This window comes from Galeopterus variegatus, unplaced genomic scaffold (assembly GCF_000696425.1).
Source record: "Galeopterus variegatus unplaced genomic scaffold, G_variegatus-3.0.2 Scaffold659, whole genome shotgun sequence".
NCBI lineage: Eukaryota > Metazoa > Chordata > Mammalia > Dermoptera > Cynocephalidae > Galeopterus > Galeopterus variegatus.
In genome coordinates, this window is record NW_007726770.1 from 6,133 (window position 1) to 30,219 (window position 24,087).

Sequence of the window (24,087 nt, forward strand, 5' to 3'; positions counted from 1 at the left end):
AAGTCTCTTAATCTCTCAGCCCTGTTGCCCTTATCTGTTTTTTTGGAGATAATAATAGTAATAACTTTCCAGAATTATTGTGAAAACTAAGTAAAATACACAAGTAAGACACCTGGCAAAATGTCTGCCACACAATCAGTATGCAAATGTTAGCTATTTTTTTAAAACTTTATTCTTATTAGTGTTATTATTGAGTATAAATATTATAAAGGAAGGGAGATCAAAAACAGCAAGAATTAAGGATGGCTTTCCAAAGGAGAAAATCCTTCAGCTAATCCTTGAAGGAAGAACAGAAGTAGGTAAGATTAGGCAGAGATGCAGAGCAATATTAAAAACATAAGTGATTTGAATAAGCAGAGAATGCTTATGGAACAGTTAAGTGACCATCCAACTACAGCAGAGAAGCAGAAACACGTCTTATGGAAGGAAGTGAAATAAGTTTTCTAAGGAAAAAAAAAAAAAAGATTCTCAGTTAGTAGTATTGTGTTATTCATCTATAGATTTAAAGTGCAAGTAAAATTACAGTATCTCAAACAATACTATACAAAACTCACTTTGTTATCGAGAACCCACTGCAATATTTAACTGTCTAGCCAAAAAACAAAAGTTATCTAAAACTATCAGTAGATTTTTTTTAACTTTTTTAATTGTGGTAAAATATATATAAGGATTGCCATTTTAAGCATTTTTAAACATACAACTGCATGAATTACATTCACAATGCTATGTTACTACCACCTCTATCTATTTGCAAAACTTTTTCATCATCCCAAGCATAAACTCTCTACCCATTATGCAATAACTTCTCATTATTCCTTCCCTTGAGTTTCTGGTTCCCTCTAATCTCAGTAGATATTAAGTAAAGAAATATTCATGTACATTTGAAGAAAAGGGGGAAGGAGGCAGAAATAAAAAAACAAAAACTAGAAATATTTTTGTACATACTAATAAATTATAAGTATAGGAAAAATAAAATAAAGATGCTAATTAAAAAGGATATAAAATAAAATTTCCTGAAATATTTATGCACATGACTTAATGATTCTAATTTTTCTTGCCTGTTACATAAATGATGCAAACAACTCAATATAAACTTGAAATATAAAAAATTATTTAAAGAAAAATTCTAAATTAGTGAAATGGCAGATTTCCCTGATTTACAGAAATGCCTATTTTCCAGACAACCTATTGAGATCCATTTTGTATATCCAATCCTAATTTAGTAGAATTAATATAATCTATTATTATGGTGAGGATAATTTTTTTTTTTTTTTTACAAAATGAACTACACACCATTAACCTTCTATGGTTCTACTTGAAACACTGAACACATTATCAATAATTAAAATGAACAAACTGTTAAGCCCAATACTATGAGCTTGATGTTTACCAAATATTTCTAAGCAAAATTTAAACAAAACAAAACAATTCACTAAAGAACTTATAAAACTTTTTAGTAAGTTTGTTATATACATATTGACTAAGAAATTAAGCTACAGAGTCAGATTGCTTTATGGGTCTGAGAATTATGGGTTTAAATCTCAGCTCAAACCCTGTAAATAAGCTGTGTGGGGTGAAAAGTGATTTCACCTTTCTATGCACACGTTTCTTCCTCTATAAAACAGGGATAATAACAGTGCCTTAGTTTGCACGGCCATTGTAAGGATTAGATGACAATGCATATAAAACACACATTACAGCACCTAATCCAGTGTAAAGTACCTAATACATAGAAACTACCATTATCATTAATATAAACATCACTATCATGTGTCTCTTTAATTCACTGAAAAATATTTTATCTATTAGTGTACATACTCATTTAAAAGTATACCCTAAGAATTCATTTTTAAGGAGGTCATGGGGCAAAGACTGGCTTTTTATTAAATGGTACTGGGACAACTGAGTAACCATTTGGAAAAAGATAAAATTAGACCAATAGTGTTTAGAAACAAAAATCTAAATAGCCTCATGTGGCTAGTGGCCACTGTATTGGACAGAGTAGCTCTACATGATTTGGTTGCTTAAATGCCTGTGAAACAATCTACATTGAATTACATATTGTCTTTTTAAAAAAAGACAAATGTATCTATTTAAAACATCAAAAAAAATTGACAAATGCCGCGCACCCTATATAGGAATAAACTTCAAATGGATCTGATAGAAATGTTAAAAAAAAAAGAAAAGAAAGCCATATAAGTCCTAGAAAATGGGTGAATTTCTCTAAACTGGATAGAGAAATGTTTCTCCCTATGACTCAAAATCCAGATGAATAAAGATTGATAAACTATATAAAAACAAAAAACCTTTGCATAATGAAAAATGCCACTAACAAAGTCATAAATTAACAAAATGAGAAAAAGTATTTGCAATGTATATCACTGATAAAGGAAAGGCAAAAAGGCTTCCACATTCCAGTCTACCAGGTAAGGAGGTTGGAAGTTGTCACTCCTGTTGTCACAATGAGAAAAAAGCTAAACAAATTGAAAATTACCAACTCTTCTTAGATTCTTCAGAGAACTGAAGTCACAGGGCAAACCACAACCTGGAGTGACAGGCAGATAAAGAGAATCATAACTTGCTGAAGGATAAGCCCAGGAACAGTAATCTCCACAAAAGTCAGTACCAGCATAGGAAAACCTAAACCATAATTGACAAATTACTGAAGGCTCAGTGTAAACAAGTCTGAGGGTTAAAAATTCAAGGGTAGAACAGTCTTGGGGAGTACCCCACACTTTTGAGAGTTTTACCTCCAAGAGCCCGAGTAAGTTCTTACTTTTCTCCAGTGAAGACTGGAGAAAAATCCCCTCCTACTTCAGGCAGGCGGAGGGTAAAAGTAGCCATTTTGAAATATCCCCCAGCCCTTCTTAAGAAGGCTTGCCCTCAAGAGAAACTTTTTTTGAAGCCTGATGGACCTGGGAGAAGTATAATATCCATTTCAATCCCCTCTGGACTTTTTGTTTCACCTAAAAGGGGAAAAAACTGAGAAGTACTTGTAAGGGTCACAGCCAAAGGACACAGGGTCACTAAGAGACTGACCCTTATGATAAGACTTTGGAACACTTCCCCTCCCCCCACACCTTACCACCACATTAATAGGACTCCTATATAATACTAGGGAAACACAACTGAAAAAACTGCATAACTCAGACCTTATTTAAAAAGAAATCTCTAGGGAACCCCAAAGACAGCAAAAGAGACCTCAAAAAAGATACAGAGAAAACTTTAGCCTCTGACACCTAGAGCTGCAGCAAACAGTAAATACAACCTACTCCCAGCCAGGTAATCATAAAGCCTTACACTAAAAACCTATCTATCTCAGTTCCATATACCCAGTGTTCAGCTTTCAACAAAAAATTACAATGCAGACTAAAAGACAAATATCAGTTTGAAGAGATACAGCAAGCATCAGAACCAACTCATATACAGCAGAGATGATGGAATGATCAGACCGGGAATTTAAAACAACTATGATTAGTATGCTAAGGATGGTAATGCAGAGAGATGGAAACTGTAAGAAAGAATCAAAAGGAAATGCTAGTAATCAAAAACACTGTAACAGCGCCGAGCCCTTGGCGCACTCGGGAGAGTGAGGCGCTGGGAGCGCAGAAGCGCTCCCGCCGCGGGTTCGGATCCTATATAGGGATGACTGGTGCGCTCACAGCGCTCACTGGCTGAGTGCGGTGCGGCCGGTCTCAAAAAGGACAAAAACAACAACAACAACAACAAAAAAAAAAAAAAAACCCACTGTATCAGAAATGAAGAATGCCTTCGATAGGCACATCAATACACTGCTAATGGTCAAAGAAAGAATCAGTGAACTTGAAGAAATGTCAGTAGAAATATCTAAAACTGAAATGGAAATAGAAAAAAAAAATGAAAAAACAGAACAGAATATCCAAGAATACAAGGCTAATACACAAAAGCCAGTTATTTTATTATATGCTAGCACTGAAAAATTGGAATTTGAAATTAAAAACATAATACCATTTATATTAGCACCCAAAAAAAAATACTCAGGTATAAAACTAATAAAATGTATATAAGATATATGTGGGAAATACTATGAAACTCTGAGGGAAATCAAACTTCTTTAATAAATCAAACTTCTTCTAAATAAATGAAGAGAGATTCGCTGTACATGGATAGAAAGACTCAATACTACCAAGATGTCAGTTTTTCCCAACTTGATCTATAGATTCAATGCAATCACAAACTCCCAATAAATAATTTTATGGATATCAATGAACTGAGTCTAAAATTTATACATAAAGGCAAAGGACCCATAATAGCCAATACAATATGGAAGGAGAAGAATAAAGTTGGAGAACTAACACTACCCAACTTTAAGACTTACTACAAAGTTATAGTAATAAAGATAGTGTGGTACTGGCAAAAGAAGAGATAAATAGATTAGCTCAGAATAAAGAGCCCAGTAATAGACCCATACAAATACAGTCAACTTATCTTTGACAAAAGAACAAGGGTAATTCAATGGAGAAAGGATAGTCTTTTCAAAAAATGGTGCTGGAATGAATCAAGACACAGACCTTACATATTTCACAAAAATTATCTCAAAATGGACTACAGTCCTAAATGTAAAACATAAAACTATAGAACTCCTAGAAGATAACATAGGAGAAAGTCTAGATGTCCTTGGGCATGACAATGACTTTTTAGATACAACACAAAGGCACAATCAATGAATGAATTGATAAGCTGTACTTCATTAAAATTAAAAATTTCTGCTCTTTGAAAGACACTGTCAAGAAAATAAAAAGACAAGCCTCAGACTAAAAGAAAATATTTACAAAAAAGACATACCTGAAAAAGAACTGTAAACCAAAATACACAAAGAACTCTTAAAGCTCAATAATAAGAAAACAAACAATCCAATTAAAAATGGACCAAAGACCTTAACGGACACCTCACCAAAGAAGATATAAAGATAGTAAATAAGCATATGAAAAGATATGCCATATCATATGGCATCGGAGAAATGCATGTTAAAACAACAATGAGATACCACTACACACCTATTAGAATTACCAAAATCTGGAACATTGGCAACACCAATTGCTAGCAAAGGTTTGGAGCAACAGGCACTCTCACTCATTACTGGCGGGGATGCAGAATGATACAGCCATGTTGGAAGACAGCAGTTTGATAGTTTCTTACAAAACTAAACACACTCTCCCCACGTGATCTAGCAATCACACTCTTTGGTGTCTACCCAAAGGAGCTGAAAACTTATGTCCACACCAAAACCTGCACATGGATGTTTACAGCAGCTTTATTCATAACTGCCCAAACTTAGATGCAACCATGATGCCCTTTAGTAGGCGAATGGTAAATAAACTATGGTACATCCAGTCAATGGAATATTATTCAGCACTAAAAAGAAATGAGCTATCACTTACAAGCCACAAAGAGACATGGAAGAAACTTTAATGCATATTGATTGAAAGAAGCCAATCTGAAAAAGGCTATATATACTGTATGATTCCAACTATATGACATTCTGGAAAAGGCAAACTATGGAGAGTAAAAATATCAGTGGTTGCCAGGTATTCACTGAGATGGAGGGAGCGATTTCAGGGAATTTTTAGGACAGTGAAACTATTCTGTATGATCCCATAATGGTAGAATTGTGTCATTATACATATGTCAAAACCCATAATTGCACAACACAAAGAACAAACCTAAATGTAAACTATGAACTTTAGGTAATAACAATACACCAATATCAGCTCACCAATTATTACAAATGTATCACACTAATGTAAGATGTTAGTAACAGGGAAAACAGTGAGGGTGAGTAAGAGGATATATAGGAATTGTCTGTACTTTCTGCTTAATCTTCTGCAAATCTAACACTGCTCAAAAAACTGAGTCTGTTAATTTTTTTTAATTAAGGGGAAAAGACCAAAAAATAGGTAGAATGGTAGGCAATAAATAACTCAAAAAAAGTTATTAAAATGGCTATATGATGTTCAGCCTCACTCAAAGAGACATACATATTATAACTACATCATGACACCATTTCTTAACTATCAGTTTGGCAAAAATTTTAAGACAACAAATTTTGTAAGCGAGGCTATGGGGAAATAGGTATTCCCACATGTTTCTGGTGGGAATCAAAACAGATAAACCCTCATGGACAGGAATTAGGCCATATCTAATAAGACTGCATACATATTTACCTTTTCACACAGAAATTCCATTTATAGGAATTTACCCCCAACAACCCAAAGGTTATTCATTGTTTGTATTTGCAAAATATTAGGAACAACCCGAATGACCATACATAGAAGAATGGTTGGAAAAACTGTGGTGTATCACAAAGACAGTATTTTGTAGTTTAATGATATATGGAGTGATTTCCAGGATATAGTGTTTAGTGAAAAAGTAAAGTGAAAGAGACTACTGGGCCGGCCCGGTGGCGCACTGCTACAGTGCGCAGCTTGGGAGCGCGGTGGCGCTCCCGCCGAGGGTTCGGATCCCACATACAGACCGGTTCCCACTCACTGGCTGAGCGAGGTGTGGGAGCAACACTGAGGGTTGCAATCCCATTGCCGGACACGAAAAAAGACAAAAAGGAAAAAAAAAAAAGAAAGAGACTACTGATTGTATTGGCTTCTTTTGTGTACGAAAGAAGAAATAATTTTTTTAAAAGGTACATATATCCACTTATTTATGAAAAAATAAACAAAGGAAGAGTATACCCAGACTCAACTAATGGTGGTAGAACAACTAGATAGCCACAAGCAAAAGAATAAAGCTGGATACCTTCCTTACACCGTACATAAAAATTAACTCAAAATAGATTATAGATCTAAATGTAAGAGGTAAAACTATAAAACTCTTAGAAGAAAACAGAGGAATAAATTTTTGTGACTTTGGGTTAAGCACAGCCTTCTTAGATACAACACCAGAAGCACAAGTAAAAAAATAAAAATAAAAAGATTCACTAGACTTCATGAAAATTAAAACCTTTTGTGCATTAAAAGACACCATCAAGAAAGTGAAAAGACAACTCATAGAATGACGGAAAATATTTGCAAATCGCATATCTGATAAGTGTCTTATATCCAAAAAACATATAGAACTCATACAAAACATCACTAAAAAGATAAATAACCCAATTAATAATGGGCAAAGGATTAGAACACACATTTCTCCAAAGAAGATATACGAATGAAGCACATGAAAAGACAATGGCTTAACACAGTTCAGCAATTAAGAGAAATGCAAATCAAAACCACAATGATATACCACTTTATAACTTCTAGGATGACTTAAATAAAAAGGACATCTAAAACGTGCTGGTGAGGATGTGAAGAAATTGGAACCTTCATACATTGTCGGTTGGAATGTAAAATGATGCAGCCACTTTGGAAAACAATTTGGCAGTTTCTTAAAAAGTTAAACAGTTACCATATGATGCAGCACTTCCACTCCTAGGTATGGTATATATGCAAGACACAAATGTTCATAGTAGCGTTATTCATAATAGCCAAAAGGTAGAAACAACCAAATGTTCACCAAGTGATGAATGGGATAAGTAAAATGTAATATACCCATACAGTAAAAGATTACTTGATAATAAAAAGGAATGAGGTACTGAACTGATACATGCTACACATGATGAACCTTGAAACTATTATGTTAAGTGACAGAAGCCAGTCACAGAAGACCATATCTATGATTCTGTTTAAATGACATATCTAGAATAGGCAAATCTAGGGAGACACAAAGTACATCAGTGGTTGTCTTGTGGGGAAGATGGATTTGAGTGGAATGGGGAGTGACTGCTAATGAGTATGGGGTTTTTTTGGGGGGAGGGGGGATAGAAGTGCCCCCAAATTAGATAGTGTTGATGGTTGCACAACTCTGGGAATATACAAAAAAACCACTGAATTGTAGAATTTTAAATGGTGAATTGTTTAGTACATGAGTTCTACCTCAATAAATCTGTTTTTTTAAAAAAAGAAGAAACCCAGAATAATGAAACTAGCTACATTCAGGGGATAGATGGAACCAGGAGGAAAGGACAGAGAGATTGCAATAGGATAGTTGGGATGGGGGAGATACCTTTTTTAAAAATAGTTTTTACTTGGGATACCACATTAAAATTTCACTAATTAATTCAACAAGGATGGGGTGATTTTCTAAAATAAAATATAAATGAAAACAAATTAATCTATCTGTGCTTCAAATTAAAAACATAACCATACTGAATGCTAAAACTAGTGGATAAAAGCTTGAGTAGAAATAGGATATTTACATAGTCTCAGTATCTTCCCACAAAGGAGAAAATAGTGCCTTTACAGTGGAGAAACCTGGTAGACAACACTTTTACCAAGTGATCAAAATTAACATCATTAATAATGGGACCAGTCAAAATCATGTGATTCCTCATGTGATGCAGGGTGTACACAGCATCACTTTGGTATTCCCGCCAAAAATTCATAACCTGAACCTAATCATAAGGAAACATAGGACAAACCCAAATTCAGGAACATTCTTCGAAAGTGTCAAAGTCATGAAAAACAGAGAAACACTGAGGAACTCTACTATATCAAAGGATGTTAAAGAGATGTGACAACTAAATATAACATACCATCCTGGACTGGATCCTGTTCCAGGAAAAAATATATATATATGATTCTGCTATAAACAGAATTCTTGCGATAACTGGAGAAATTTGAATTAGATCTATAGAGTCTTTTTTTAAAAAAGAAGTCATGCTGCAACAATGTGCCTCTTTGTCAGACCCTCAGTATCAAAGGCAACAACGATATCAAAGCTTATTTTATAAATATCCATAAGTCCACACTGATATAAATAACTGAATAAATAAATGAAGAAAGGACCAATCATCCTTACAGAAGAACTCCAAATAATAAAAGTAGAAGGAATAACGGAAATAGAAAATTATCATTAGAACACAGTAATAAATGCTGCAGGCAAAAACTACTAGCAGAAACTTTAAAGAGAAACAGAGAGCTACACAACCTCAAAGTATTCTCCCCGCCAAATTTTATTAGTTCCATGGTGGTTTTAACATACATTCACAAATTCTTTCATACTTCTTCCAGGAGATGAAACTTAATTCCCCTCCCCATGAGTGTATATTGGATTTAGTGACTGGTTTCTAATGAACAGAGTATGAAAGGAGGGAAATAGTAACTTTACAGTGGAGAAACCCCGCAGACTAAGTGATCAAATAGAATATCGCCAGTGATAAGTCATGATGACATCATGTGCCCTCTGATATAATGTGATGGGGGGCACTTCACCTCTCTGGTATCTGCCCCAAATTCCATAACCTCAGTCTAATCACTAGAAAAACATGGAAAAAACAAACAAAAAAACAATTTGAGGGTCATTCTACAAAATAATCAGAACTTGGCAAAATTATCAAGTTCACAAAAAACAATGAAGATTGAAAAATTGTCACAGATTGGAGGAGATTAAAGAGATGTGACAACTAAATGCAATGTAGTATCCTGGACTATATCTTTGAACAGAAAAAGAATATTAGTGGAAAACCTGATGAAGTCCAAAAAAAGTCTGTAGTTTGACTAACAGTATTGTACTAATGTTAATCTCTTAATTTTGATAACTGACAATAGTAAATTTACCCAAGTTTTACCCAAAGGAAATTGGATGAAGGGTATATAGGAACTCTCTATACTATCTTTGCAACTCTTCAATAAACCTAAATTATTTTAATAAAAAGTTTTTAAAATAAATGAATTAACCAATTTTTAAAGTTATTTTGTAAATTAAACATCTTCAAAAAAATCTTCAAATTAAAGCTGAACCATTAAACTTGATTTCTGAACCTACTTATTGCATGAATAAATCCAGTTTCAATTAAGTTACTTTGAGATAGTGTTTTATTACATGGGCCTCTGAATTTAATGGTTTTTGGAGAGGGACAAAGAAGAATAAAGATAAAGTTTGAGAAAAACTATTTGCATGTGGTAAACAAGATTTTAGAATCTTAAGGGAAATAAATGGTTGAAAGAAGACTAGTACAATAGAATAAGAACAGATTTAAAAGATTAAAATATCATACTAAATATATCGTATAAACAAAAGGGAACTATGGAAGGTTCATTTTAAAAGAACAACTTTGGCAGAAATTCAGACAAAGGAGGGCTGGCCAGTTAGCTCAATTGGTTAGAGCTCAGCCTTATAACACCAACGTCACGGCTTCAGATCCCCATACTGGCTACCACTAAAAAAAAAAAAAAAGAAAGAAATTTAGACAAAGGACAAGAAGGGGCTATGAAAGCATTAAGGGCTATCACAAAAGGCTATACCAGCCGTTCCAAAACTTTCCCGGTTTACAAGGCCCTTAATGTGTCAGTAATTTTTTCAGACTCCCCCAAGCCTAAAGAAATATCTAACCATTCTGTTTATTAAGTAAGTAGTCAGGTCCAAACAACTTAAGAAGTATATATGTCCTAAAAACTAGCACCTATGTTGCACAATGCACAACTTCTCAAACCTTAAAATCAAATTGAACACTACCCCCCTCATTTCCTGTTCCACATAGATTTTCACATGATACCTGCTTTTTGTCACAGCAACTGCCAAGAACCCAGCTTTGCAAAACTATGGTATCACTGAAAAGAATTTAACTAATTTTGAAAGTGAATTATCTCAAGTTAGTAGTTTATGTGGTTTCTGACAGTGTTTCCTTCAAATTTTTAAAGCATTTCTTGGCACCCCTGTGAGTTCTCTGCAGTGCCTCTGGGCTCCTTGACATAATTTGGGAACCATGAGCCTTAGCATAAGATAACAAAGGATGGAACCAAGGCAGTGGCAATAGAAAAATCAAAGTGAGCATTAAAGCATACTTCAAGGGGGAAAAAAAAAAAAAGCAGATCCAGTGACGTTTCCTGTAAGTTAAACAACAATGCAAGTACTTGAAAAATTTCAAAATTTCTCTGAAAAAAAAAATTATTCTACCTTTAGCTATCCCTCAACAAACTTTGCTCATATGAAAGAGAACAAACTAGTCTTTTCTTTAAATTAATGAATGAATCTATTCAAATGTTTATATTAATTTTGACAGCTGTATATGTGGCATGGCTAAAATACATTGCTCTCACTTTTAACCAAAAGAAATCACAAATAAGCTGAACCATAGGAATAAAATTCAATTCAAAACTTCAACTCAATAAACTTTTCTGGAGTACCAATAGGAACTGTTATCCTGCATCTGCCAAAGCTTTGCTTCAGACAGATATTTGAGAAAGAATCAAATGTGGTAGTTCTAAAATCTAACTTGATCTCTTAAGCAATTGGGGAACTTCTAAATGACAGATTTGCCAGTACCATCCTAGACCTACAGGATCAAAACCTTCTAAGGGGCATGGAAATCTCCATATGTGCAAAGCACCCCAGCGATTCTGAAGATCAGTTTGGGAAGCAATGGCTACATGGGCACTGTCCAATAAAACTTTTTGTGAGGACAGAAATGTTCCATATTTGCACCGTCCAATATGGTAGCCCCTCACCACATGTGGCTAGTGAGCACTTGAAATGTGGCTACTGCAGCTGAAGAACTGAGTTTTTAATTCAATTTAATTTAAATTAATTAAAATTTATATGTAAATAGCCACATGTGGTTAGTTGCTTCTGTACCGGACAGCACAGAACCAGATGATTTACATTAAACATCCATTCTTCTAAATTTTCCAAGTTGTACCCTTGGTTTAAACTAATGATCAGGAAACTAGGTTCCTTAGCCATATTCTCTTATAATGGGTCTTCATAAAGGGTCAACATAAACATTATCCAACTAAACAGTGGTTCTGAGTCATGTAGCTGCAGATTTTATCCAATGTCATATGTTTTGTTTTCTTTTGTTTTTACACAATAAAATACTCTTTGGATTAAGTTCTAAAAAAGTCTCTGCAAACAAATTTGCATACTTGCTTTAGCCAGAAGGGCCACTGTGCTTCCCTTTTCGCCTCAGGTGCTAGTAAACTCAGAACCAAATCCACTGTCCAATGGTGGCTACTAACTCCTCTCGAATACCTAGTAATATGTACTCTATTTGCTCCTCTAAGACTACTGCTGTTCTATTTATATCCCTAAATTAGTCAACACAGTGTTATTTTAAATTCTTACTAAGCTGACAAATTCTTTAGGACATAAGCAGGACATTAACTTTTAAAATGAAAACTTCTTTGAATTAAAGCCAATATTTTATAATTTTTTTAATTGAAAACTATTTTTAAAATAACAATACTGGGATTAAAACCAAGAAAAAAAATTTTTTTTTTTTTTTTAAAAGATGACCGGTAAGGGGATCTCAACACCTTGGCTTGGTGTTGTCAGCACCACGCTCAGCCAGTGAGTAAACCGGCCATCCCTATATAGGATCCGAACCCGTGGCCTTGGTGTTATCAGCACCGCACTCTACCGAGTGAGCCACGGGCCGGCCTAAAACCAAGAAAAATTTTAACAGAAAAAAACTTAAAGAATATCTTTACATGCCTATTAGCAAAGCTGCCCTAAAAATATCACTATAACAGTGATAAATAAGACAAATAAATACTGACATCCTGCAGTAATTTCATTGGCCCCATATCACAAATTCAGTTTCACTCCTTTTAACAAATATGTAAAAGTCCTGATGCAAAATAGAAAGATACCTATCAAGCATTCAGTCCAAAATACATTGTGCAATTATTCTTTTAGCACACTTGGACTACTTTTACATCATGCAGTGAACTACTTCAGTGGCTCTTTTGTTGAAATTTCCCACAAAATTAGAACACACACATTTGCTGCCTCAATAGCACATTTCTAGAAATGCCTAATTTTAAGTTGCCTGAGCATTTTAATTGAAAAACTAATGTGTGGGCCGGCCCAGTGGCGCACTGCTACAGTGCGCCGCTTGGGAGTGCGGTGGCGCTTCCGCCGAGGGTTCGGATCCCACAGGCAGACCGGTTCCCGCTCACTGGCTGAGCGAGGTGCGGGCCCAACACCGAGGGTTGCGATCCCGTTGCCGGTCCCAGTCCGGTACGGGCGCGACACTGAGGGTTGCGATCCGTTGCCGGACACGAAAAAAGACAAAAAGGAAAAAAAAAAAAGAAAGAAAAACTAATGTGAAACTAAACCAAATCATAAGAGTAGAACTTCTTCACATAATCCCTTAAAATTTTATTTTAAAAATCAATTTTTACTGGCCAGTTAGCACAGTAGGTTAGAGCATGGTGCTGATAACACCAAGGTCAAAGGGTGGATCCACATACTCACCAGCCGCCAAAAAAAACCAAAAACAAGAACAAAATCAACTTTTAAAATATTTAAACCAAGATTTGGTGCCAAAATAAATAAGAAAAGCACACACTACAAAAAGATAAAATTTATTCCCTGGGCTCATTAAAAATAATTCCGACAGGAAAAAAAAAATTAAAGAAAAACTGTCATAAAGAAATACATCATAAATACCATAAATCGTCACCACAGGACATACGCATACATAGACACATACACACAAATGCCAGTAAATTAATTCTACTCTGGAGTAATTAAGTTAGTTTCCTCAGCTCTATACTTACTTGAAATTATTACAAAAAAGGAAATAAAGTTATAAAACCATAGGAATTGATTTTGCTTCAGAAGCAAAAATATGTAGTTCCTTTCCCCAAAAGCCAAAGTATTGTCAAAATTTTCTTCATTTTAGCACAGCACTTTACGCTAGCACACTCCCTGGTTTACTCCTACCTCTCTGGTCACTCCGATTTTCTGTACTAGTTCAACTTTCTCTAATCTTTTTCTGACACTCTTAAATGTTCAGGTTATACTTTAGTCAATATCTTGTTTACTCTACCTCTTCTCTCTAGATAGTTCTCTTCATCACTCATTGCTTAGCTCATCAGATAAAGATAACAACAATGAGTAATGTTTTTTGAGTGCTTACTGTATGTCAGACACTGCCCTAACCCCTCTATAGGCATTATCTCATTCAATTGTCAAAACAACTCTATTCTGGAAGCACCTTCATTATCATCTCCATTTTATAGATGAGGGTAGTAAGAGATAATCAGTCTATTCAAGGTCACATAGCCTGAAAATATATATTTTGTACATACACAAACCTGAATGTTCCCCAAAGCTGTTCTAAAGTTTCTTGCTATACTATAAGGCTGGAAAATAAGCACAATGGGCTCCCGTTGCTTTTGCAGCCAGGCTAGAATAAAGACTAGAATAAAACTAAACTAATGGTTTTAGAGTCTGGACGTAAAGAAGACAGAAAGGTACTAAAGTCTAGATCCCACAAATACCAGCTGCAAGTTACTCCAGTGATTTAGAGTCAGCGGGGGCAGTGGGTCAAAGAAACATTTTCTCAAAGGCCAGGGCCAGATAGTAAATATTTTAAATTCTGCAGCCATCCAGTCTAAGTAGCAACTACTTAACTCTGCTATTGTAGTGTAAAAGCAACCACAAACAATAGAAGGTACTTCGAAAAGTTCATGGAAAGATTTGTATTATCTTTTAATTCTATTTTTCCATGAACTTTTTGAAGTACCCTTGCATATAAACAAATGGATGTGGCTGTATTCCAATAAAACTTTATTTACAAAAGACACAGCATGGATCAGGCCAGAGTTTGCCAACTCTTGATCTAAAGGCATATTGCGTCATGTGTGCAGGCAATCATGATGTAGGCATAGTAATATCCAATTACAGCATAACAAGGCTCAACTATATTCCTTAAAGAACCCACCACAATTGAATTTTATAAAGATGTACCTCACATGAAATAAACACTTAAAATCTGGATAAAAAAACTACATGTCACAATTTCAATTTTTAAAAAACAATCAGTCCATAAGACACTATCACAAAATTATAAACAAGTAACATATCAACTTAGTATTTGCTAAAGTTATATGCCTTTGACAATTCACAACATAGAAAAGAAAGCACTATTTTGTTTCAAGGAATAAGGTTCACAAAACCTGCAACACAGAAGGTATCACAAACTAACCCCTCTAGAAGCAAGCCTAGACACTAGAGAATAAAACTACCCTTTCCTCTCCTTTTGCAGTCACCTATCCTTCTGCCCCACCTCTCCCCTCATACATTAAAGATTTTAGCACCTGACTCCCTATTCAACATTTCTTCCCCCCATTATTCTTGGCAACTTCAAGATCCACATAGATAATCTGTCTCACATCTTGGCCTCTAAATTCCTTGACTACCCTCTTCACTTTCAAGAATCTTTTCTTCCATTCCATTTTAACCACCAACTGTCACGGTCACACACTGATAGCTGTAGTCCCTAAGAAGGAATGGGAATACCTGAAAGGTGCAAAAGATGACCTATTCAAATACAAGCGTACTTCAAAAAGTTCATGGAAAAATAGCATTAAAAGATAACACGAATCATTCCATGAGCTTTTCAAAGTACCCTTATCTAGAAAGAAATTCTACTTAGATTTAGTTATTTTTTTAAAGAAATTAATGTATACTCACATTAAATATATAGCATATTGATTAAAAATATATTGTGGATGTGTGCCCATTTTTTATTTTTTATTTTATTTATTTATTTATTTTTGTCCTTTTGAGACCAGCCGCACCGCGCTCACTGAGCACTGTGAGCGCACCGGTCATCCCTGTATAGGATCCGAACCCACGGCCGGAGCGCTGCTGCACTCCCAGTGCCGCACTCTCCTGAGTGCACCACGGACTCGGCCCTGTGTGCCCATTTTTTAAACTGATTAAGTATAAGTGATCCAAGGAGACCACCACCTATACCTTGTCATTAACATTAACCACATCCTTAAAAATCAAGCATCTCACTCTGACTTCCGCCTCCCATCTTTCCAGCTCATTCACTCTGGTCTCCCAACTCCAGCAATTCTTCAACCTCTTTACAATCTCTAAATCATTATCCTCTTTACTTTTTCACTGATTATCCGGCCTTTCATGTCCTTATTTCCCTCCTTTTCCAGCTTACAGTCCATCAATCATCACTATAATCTCTCCTGCACATTGGCTCTCAACTTCCTTCTCCTTCTTCCCCTCAGTTGTACATTCCTGACAAAACCCAATCCTGGTCAAATCCAACTCTGCCTATTCCATGCCTATACCCAAGCACTGAACATAGCTGGATTAAAATATGCAAACTTGCTGGTTGCATTCACTTTCAATTTATGATCACAAAGTTAAGAAGGTCCTCAGCACTACCCGACAATTTTTCCACATTTTCCTAGTCAATTCATTCTTGCTTTGACAATTACATACCTCCTATCTCCTCAGTCCTTCAACAATTCTGTCACCTACCTCTCAGCTGATGTCCTCCAATACTATTTCTCTAAGAAAGCAGAAGCTCACAGAAGAGAACATCCACATCCTCCCCCACCAAATCTACCTGCTTCTCTACCCATATACTGAACCTTCTCTCCTTGTAACAATGAATTGTCCCTGCTTCTACTTAAGTTCAACCTTTCCACTTGTATACTGGATCCTTTTCTCTTTATCTCACTCAAAGACTTTTCTCCTAAGGTAATCTCCTCTCCCACCAGATCATCGGTTTTTCCTTCTCTACCAACAATTTCCATCACCATCAAACATCCTGCAGTATCTGCCTTGACCCCTTGTCCCTCTCCAGCTATTACCTAGTTCTCTGCTTTGTAGCAAAATCCTCCAAGAAAGTCATCTATACTAACTGTATCCATTTTCTTTCCTCTAACCCAGTCTAATCAAGTCTTCATCTCTTCCACTCCACTGAAACCATTCAAGATCTACAGCTCTTTCTACCTTGCCAAATCCAATGGTCAACTTACTCAACTTCTCAACACTGACAAAGCCAAACACTCCCTTCTTGATATACTTTTTGTACTTGGTTTCTTAGGAAATACTCCTAATTTTCCTTAGACCAGGGCCAGCCCGTGGCTCATTCAGGACAGTGCGGTGCTGATAACACTAAGGCCACGGGTTCGGATCCTATATAGGGATGGCTGGTTCACTCACTGGCTGAACGTGGTGCTGACAACACCAAGCCAAGGGAAGATCCCCTTACCAGTCATCTTTTGGGGGGGAAAAAAAAAAGATAATTTTCCTTATACCTCCCTACTGCTTATTTGCAATCTCCTTTGCTGGCTCCTCTTCTTCCCCACCTCCAGGTGTTGAAGTGCCTCAAGGCTCAGTCCTCTTCTCAATTTATATGAATACCATAGGAAATTTCCTACAGCCCCATGGCTATAAATACTACCTACATTCTAAGAGGCTCTAGCCTCTTATCTGCCTGAGCTTGAGACTCTTCCAATTGACTGCTTCATTAAGATCTCCATCTGGATGACCCAAAGGTAAAGAAAAGCAAAACAGAATTCTTGATTTCTCCTTCACACCAAACCTTTTTTCCCAAGTGTCCCCCCCCCATCCCTGTAATTAATATTACATTCACCCGGTTGTTCTGGCCAAAAACCTGTAGTCATTATCAATCAGTCCATCTCTTATTATCATACCTAATCCACCAGCAAGTCCTGTCTATTATACCTTCAAAAAATTTATTTTCCAGTTACACGGGTATATAGATTTGTCAAAACTCATTGAACTATATATTTTAAATGGATACAAAAGTGTAAGTTACGTCTCAATAAAATGTGGTAGTAGGAGGTATGTGGGAGTGTTGGAATGTGCGTGTGTGTTACCTACATACATGTGACCATTTGTCAACACCTACCACTCTGCTCCTTGGACTACTGAAAAAGCCTTCTAACTGGGATCCCTACTTCCACTTTTACTCATGACAGTCCATACTCAACAAAGTATCCAGAATAATCTTTAAAAAATGTAAATCAGATTATATCACTTCCCTTCTCAAATCCCTATAATGGCTTCCCATCACACTTAAAATCCAAAGGCCCTTACCATAACCTCAAGGCCCTACAAAATCTAGCCCCTACCTACCTCTTAGACTTCACCTCTTATCGCTTTATCCCTTTTCACTGTACTCCACACACTGGCCTTCCAGATGCTCCTAAAACACACCAAGCATGTTTCCAATTAATTATTTTTCTCTTCTTTTTTTAAAATTTATTTCAAAAGTATGTTCTTTACACATCAAGGCTCATGTACCTCTACATCACTCCACTAGATGGTCAACAGAAAAATGCTTGCCTTAGCCACCCAAAGAAGTGGATCTGAAATGAATACTTCTTAACGTAATTTGGCTTTCATAAACTCAAGTTAATATTTAAAGTGCATGTGGCCTTTTAATGTCCAGTTGGAAAACTAAACCGGGATCAGTTACAGACAGCCTGGAACATCAGATTAAAGAGTTTATATTTTATCTAACAGGCCAGGGTCACAAACTAAACACTGGGAAGAGTTTCTTTTTTTCACTTTTCAAATCCTGAGTTCACAAGATTTGCAAAGATGCGTGAAATGATGGAGGAAATGTGGAGTTTCAGAAATATATACACACCTTTTTGTACCTTTAGAGTTTTGAACCATGTGACTGTATTACTTATTTAAAATATAAATTATAATTAAAGTTATATTTTAAAACAAGAAAAAATCTTACATGACATAGAAAAATCAGAAATGAAATAAATTTATGATTTTGGGGCAAAAGTTTATATAGCACTTCTAATATTTTAGTCCCCCTAACATAACTAAGAATTATATGGAAGAAATAGAAACATATAGATAAAATAAGTTCATATATGTAGATAGTGGAGACATATGCATGAAAATATAATACATGCTCATACATAATGGCTCATCTCATATTAGAAAGCTCTTACCAGAATTTAATTCTGAAACTTAGTTAAACTATCATCATAACCACGACTTGCCAACTTTCAAGCAGTTTCCTTAAATACCTCTCAACAGCCATTGAGAACTCATGTAGTAAAGCAATGACAGCACAGTCTCTTTCTTTCAAATTCATCTCCAGTGGCCAGTCTTACCACTTGCCAACAGCTACATCAATTAAACTGAGATTAATAATGAAATGACCAGGGGATAACAATAAGAGTAGGGATAAAGCCTATCATCTCCAAATTTGCTAAAACCCCTTTATATGGCAATCAAGAAGTGATGAGGAATAGGACCTCATGGTATATTGTCCTTCTCTCAGATGAATAAAAGTTGCCTTCAAAGACACAATCTCAATGGAATACTGTTCTCTCTTTTTACAATTTATTCTTTCTTCTCTAGTTTATACCAGATCTATTTTCTTATCCTCTCAACACTTGCAATTTTTCTTCAATTCTATTATTGATGTCTCTTTCCTTTTATTCAATCGGCCTCTCTAAATTTCCTTCCTCTCCTTTTATTCTGCCATACCTCCAAAATAATACTTAAAATGTAAAAGTAGCTGATAAAAAAAAAGTTCCTAATATGTGTTCATCTATTTTTATTTTTATGTCCCTTCAATAGATTCTAATTCAGCACACACCCATTCAATAATTTACAACTTCTTGCAAGGATCAAAATGAAGAATGAAAAAAAAAAAAAAAAGAATACAAACAATAAAGGCTACAGTATATAAGTGTAGAAATTGAACCTACTGTATACATCACAAGGGCCCTAAGCAAAATAAGTCAAAAGAAATATTAACTGAAAGTCATGACAGCAGATTTTATATAATGAAAGTATTTTTAAATTCTATTTAAGGTTCTACTTATAAATAAAATTCCAGTACATCAAACACATACCTTATTCTTTGTGTACTATTACCTTGTTGGTTTTAAACTATATTTTTAAATGAGAGCAAGAAAACATCCAAAATATTTAGAACTATATGTCTGAAAATTCTAGAACATCAAACGTTTCTAGCATTCAGTCCAAATCCTACCATAAGATCTAACTTAATAGATGCACCATAACGGCCATCTCTAAAAAGTAATCAAGCTATCTATTCAACTGTAATCAAGTTACATTTTCACTGGTGCTTTCACCTTGAAACACACAACAATAACTTAAACACTGCTCAAGGGGAAAAAGAAATTCCAGGGATGCTGCAAACTGTGGGAAAGAAACAGGTTTTGTAATTGAGAAATCACCCGATATGTTCTATTTCCCTTACGAAAAGAGATTCAAATTTAACCATCTTAAAGCTGATTCCTTCCATAGCTCAGTTGGTTACAGCACAGAATTATGACACCAAGGTCAAGGGTTCAGATCCTCCTACCCGCTAGCCACCAAAAAAAAAGTTGATCCTCCAGTATACTGCCAAGTTGAGAAATACTTGTAACCAGGAACTTCCTCACAGATTACCTATCTTGATTAATAGTACACCTAGCCTTATATAGCAGAAATATGGGTGTCAATCTAGATCTTTTCCTCCCCTTCACCCCCATCCTTCCCAGACCTCCAAATGAAACGACCACCAAGTCCTATCCATTTTGTGTTCTCAGCATCCTCCACTCATTTCTCTCCATTCCTTCTGCCACTGCCCAGTCCAAGCCTTTCTTCTCACCTTGTCTACTCCAACAGCTATCCTAATATCACTGCTTCCAGTCACCCTTTTCACTATGATCCTTACTCTACACTGTTGTACCAGTGATTTTCCAATAGTAAACCTAATGTCTTTTCTGCTCAAAACCTTTCACTATGTCCCTAACACCTACAGGATAAAGCCCAAGCCATTTATAACAGCACATAACTTTCCATGATTTGAGCCCTGCCTTTCTGTCTCTCAAACCTCATATCCCACTGCACTGTCCCCATCCTACACTTTGAGCCCCACCAATATCAAACTACACTGCTTGAATTTCCAGCACATCCCATCCTATTTAATGCCTCCATGATCTTGCATAGGTTCTTGCTTCAGTCTAGAATGTCTTTCACTTGTTCCCCCTTGGCTTCCTAGACAACTAACTACGAATCTTTCAAAATCCACCTCAGAACCCAGGAAGCCATCCCCAAATCCCACCCCTTACCCTAAAAGAGTCAATTATTTTCCCCTCTATCAACTCTGTACAAATAATGGCATTTATTGGGCATTTACTATGTTCTTGACACTATTCCAAGAATTTTACATGTATTAACTCATTTAATCTCCACAATTACCCTTCCTATGAAGTGGTACCATTACTACCATTTGGGATATGGAAACTGAATCACAGAGAAGTTAAATAACCTGTAGCCGGGGATGCCCAACTGGATGAAGACAGATTAAAATCCCTACATCATACATATTTATATTATTGCACCTATCACAGTGAATTTATTTATATGACTGTCCTTATCCTTGACTGTAAGCTCCTTGAGGGTGGGGACCATGTCAAATTCAACTGTAAATCCACAGTGCCAGCTATAAAGTAGGTACTCAGGGCACGCTTATCTTGAACTGATTTTAAAGTAGCATTTCTAATAACTTCAAGAGAAAAGCATTCAGAAACTAGTTTCCAAATAAGTATTCAAATATGCAATAAGAGTTCTAGAATACAGCAAGCTATTTTTTTCATTTAATAAAAAGGATATTAAAAAAACAGGTTATTACAGACATGAGATTACAGTCCTTGCGGACAATGAAATGGACTTATTTTGCAGTAATACTGCTTAATCACTGCAATAAACCAAAACCCAAAGGACCATTTGCTAAAGATTGACTTTTTTCTCTCACTAAAAAAAGAATTTTTGTTGCTTATCATTCAGGGCAGTGAAAAGAAAGTACTAAATTTACTTCACTCTAGTAGAAAGAAGCAAAACACAGACCAGCACTACTAATTACTTCCTTAAGTTCAGCCAAGAAATATATCTCATTAGGCAATTAAAATAAAATACAGTTGCCTGACTAAGCATTTAACAAAAGAATTTCTAAGGTTGTGTGGAGTGGCATTCCATTACTTAAATAATGAAAAATTCTTTATCTTAAGCAAAGAAAAATGAAAAAACAAGAACAAAATAGATTACCATCACCCCACAAAAATGTAGACTTCTATACTACAACCTACGAAAACATATGCTTATATGTTTACAATATTTCAGTAGCCATTTTTTAAAATTATAAGAATCAAATTTATTCTAACACTAGTGAAGAATGACCTCAAGACCAAATCTACTGTACTTAGTGTGCCCTCACAGTTACAGTCCTCTGAGCCATACTGAAGTGCAGTAATTAAAATCCACAGGGACAGTACCAGCAGCAACAGTGCACACCACAGTACTTGTTAGAGTAATCTGCACCCTACCCAACTTCTACACACTGTGCACTACAGAAAGGTAAATCTGCTATCAGAAGACTCAGAGTTTAGGCCACAGTGAGTTTAGGCCACAGCACAGCAAACTTTACCTCCAGGTACATCTTACCATTTCTTTGTACACTCAACCATCAGCTCCTGGTAGGAAGCCACAAACTGGAACTTGGATGCATGTTTTCCCACACGCTGCAGTCTCTTCCAAACTGAAGCCATGATGATCACCGGAGCAGTTCTGGGTTAGCAACACAGCAACTTTAATAAAGCAGAGGGTCCAAAGCAAAGGAGCTTTGCATGTGTCTGTACTTTAAAAACTCAACTACAACTTGAAATGATGTTTGGGGTCCATAAGTCTTCTCCCCATTTCACAGGGTAAATCCCATCTTAGATGAATGGACCAGTCAAGAACAGTATGATATACATGACAGGATGAGTGAGAGGAGGTTCCCTCATGGAGACATCACCATTCCACCTCAGGGACTATATGACGTGTATTCTGGAGAACTGAAAAGCAAAACAAAGACAAAAAGAGAAAGCATATGAAGAGAGAAGCGTGAGAAGTGACTAACCACCCATGTTAGATAACGCTGCAACAGACAGCCCCAGTTCTCTGCATGTTTTTCAAACAATGAAACAAAACACCGACCTCAAAAGGTAGTAACATCAAGGATGCAAAACACCAAGGAAGAAATTACAGTTCACACTGAAGACACGGAGCAACACATCAGGCAATCAGCATTAACAATCGAGAAGACGCAAGTCGGGGCCCTGCCTCCCCTTCCTAGCATCACAGAAGGGCAAGCAGAGCGGGAAAGTCTAGAGATGCTGTTTAATATCCACCGCCAGTCAGAGGGAGGAGTGGGGTATTTTTAAATAAACTTTGTTTTTCAGCCGATAATTAATAGCCTCGAGTCCTAGAATATGTGCTTAGAACAAATTAGGGAGCTGGGAGGAATGCTGTTGTTCATTCGGAGGGGGAAATAGATGGGGAACGAGGAGTGGAGGGAAATCTTAAGGTAGAGGCAGGGCAATGTCCCAGCTCCAGCCCACTTGGGCTCCCCTTCACCTTCCCTGCTAACCAGAGGGAAATGGAAACTCCTGAAGCAATGACCAGCGGAGCAACTGGACGGTGCGGGGTGCGGTGCCTCCCTCCCCCACCCTCAGGAGAACGGTCCGCAGGAGCCCCGTCTCCTCAAGCACTGAGCCCAGACCCCTACCCCCCAGCGGAGGCAGGCGGTGGCTCGTCCGCGGTCTCTGTCACCCGGGCGATGCCAGAAGACCCCAACCCGGCCCCCAAGCCCCGGCCCCGCTGCTCGTCCAATCCCGCCCCCTCCTCACACCTCTAATCCCGCTGTCGGGCTGAGTCTGGCCCCGTTCCCTCCTCAGAGCCGCTTCTCCGTCGCCACCGCAGCAGCAGCCGCCGCCGCCGCCACCGGGTCCTCCATCCCCGCCGGAGCCACATGGAACAGGCAAGCCAGCCGTGGCGCTCGCGGGAGCTGGGGTCTGCAGCCCCTCAGGCGGACGGCGCCCCTCGCGCCAGCCCCTCCCTGACGGATCGAACCGCGACCGTCCCCCACCCTGCCAAACCCTGCCAGAGCGGCCGCTCAGCGCCCAGCACCCCCTCCCCCGCCTTCCTCCTCCGCCACCATCATCATTACCTCCCCCGCCGCACCTCTCACACTAACCCTACCCACGGCTGCTCAACCTCCGTCCGCCCCACCGCCATTGGCTGGGTCCCTCGTGTGCCCCGCCCACCTCGGCGGCCGGGCCTTAGCGCGACTGGGGTGCTTCATTGGCAGACCCGCGTGCCCATCACAGGGGCTCCACCCCCTACCTCTGGATGTGTTTTTCCCCAACCTGAACGCGACGCAAGGTCTACCCTTCTTTTTAA

At 37.1% G+C, this 24,087-nt stretch overlaps 1 long non-coding RNA gene across 1 annotated transcript; it reads right to left on the reverse strand.

The window, feature by feature from the left end:
- Positions 1–9,973: 9,973 nt before the first annotated feature.
- Positions 9,974–23,708, reverse strand: LOC103589188. Its single transcript, XR_550375.1, has 4 exons — positions 23,537–23,708; positions 22,309–22,700; positions 17,956–18,025; positions 9,974–10,249 (listed from the first exon to the last, which is right to left on the reverse strand). It is a non-coding gene; the product is annotated as an uncharacterized LOC103589188 (long non-coding RNA).
- Between the last annotated feature and the right edge of the window lie 379 nt (positions 23,709–24,087).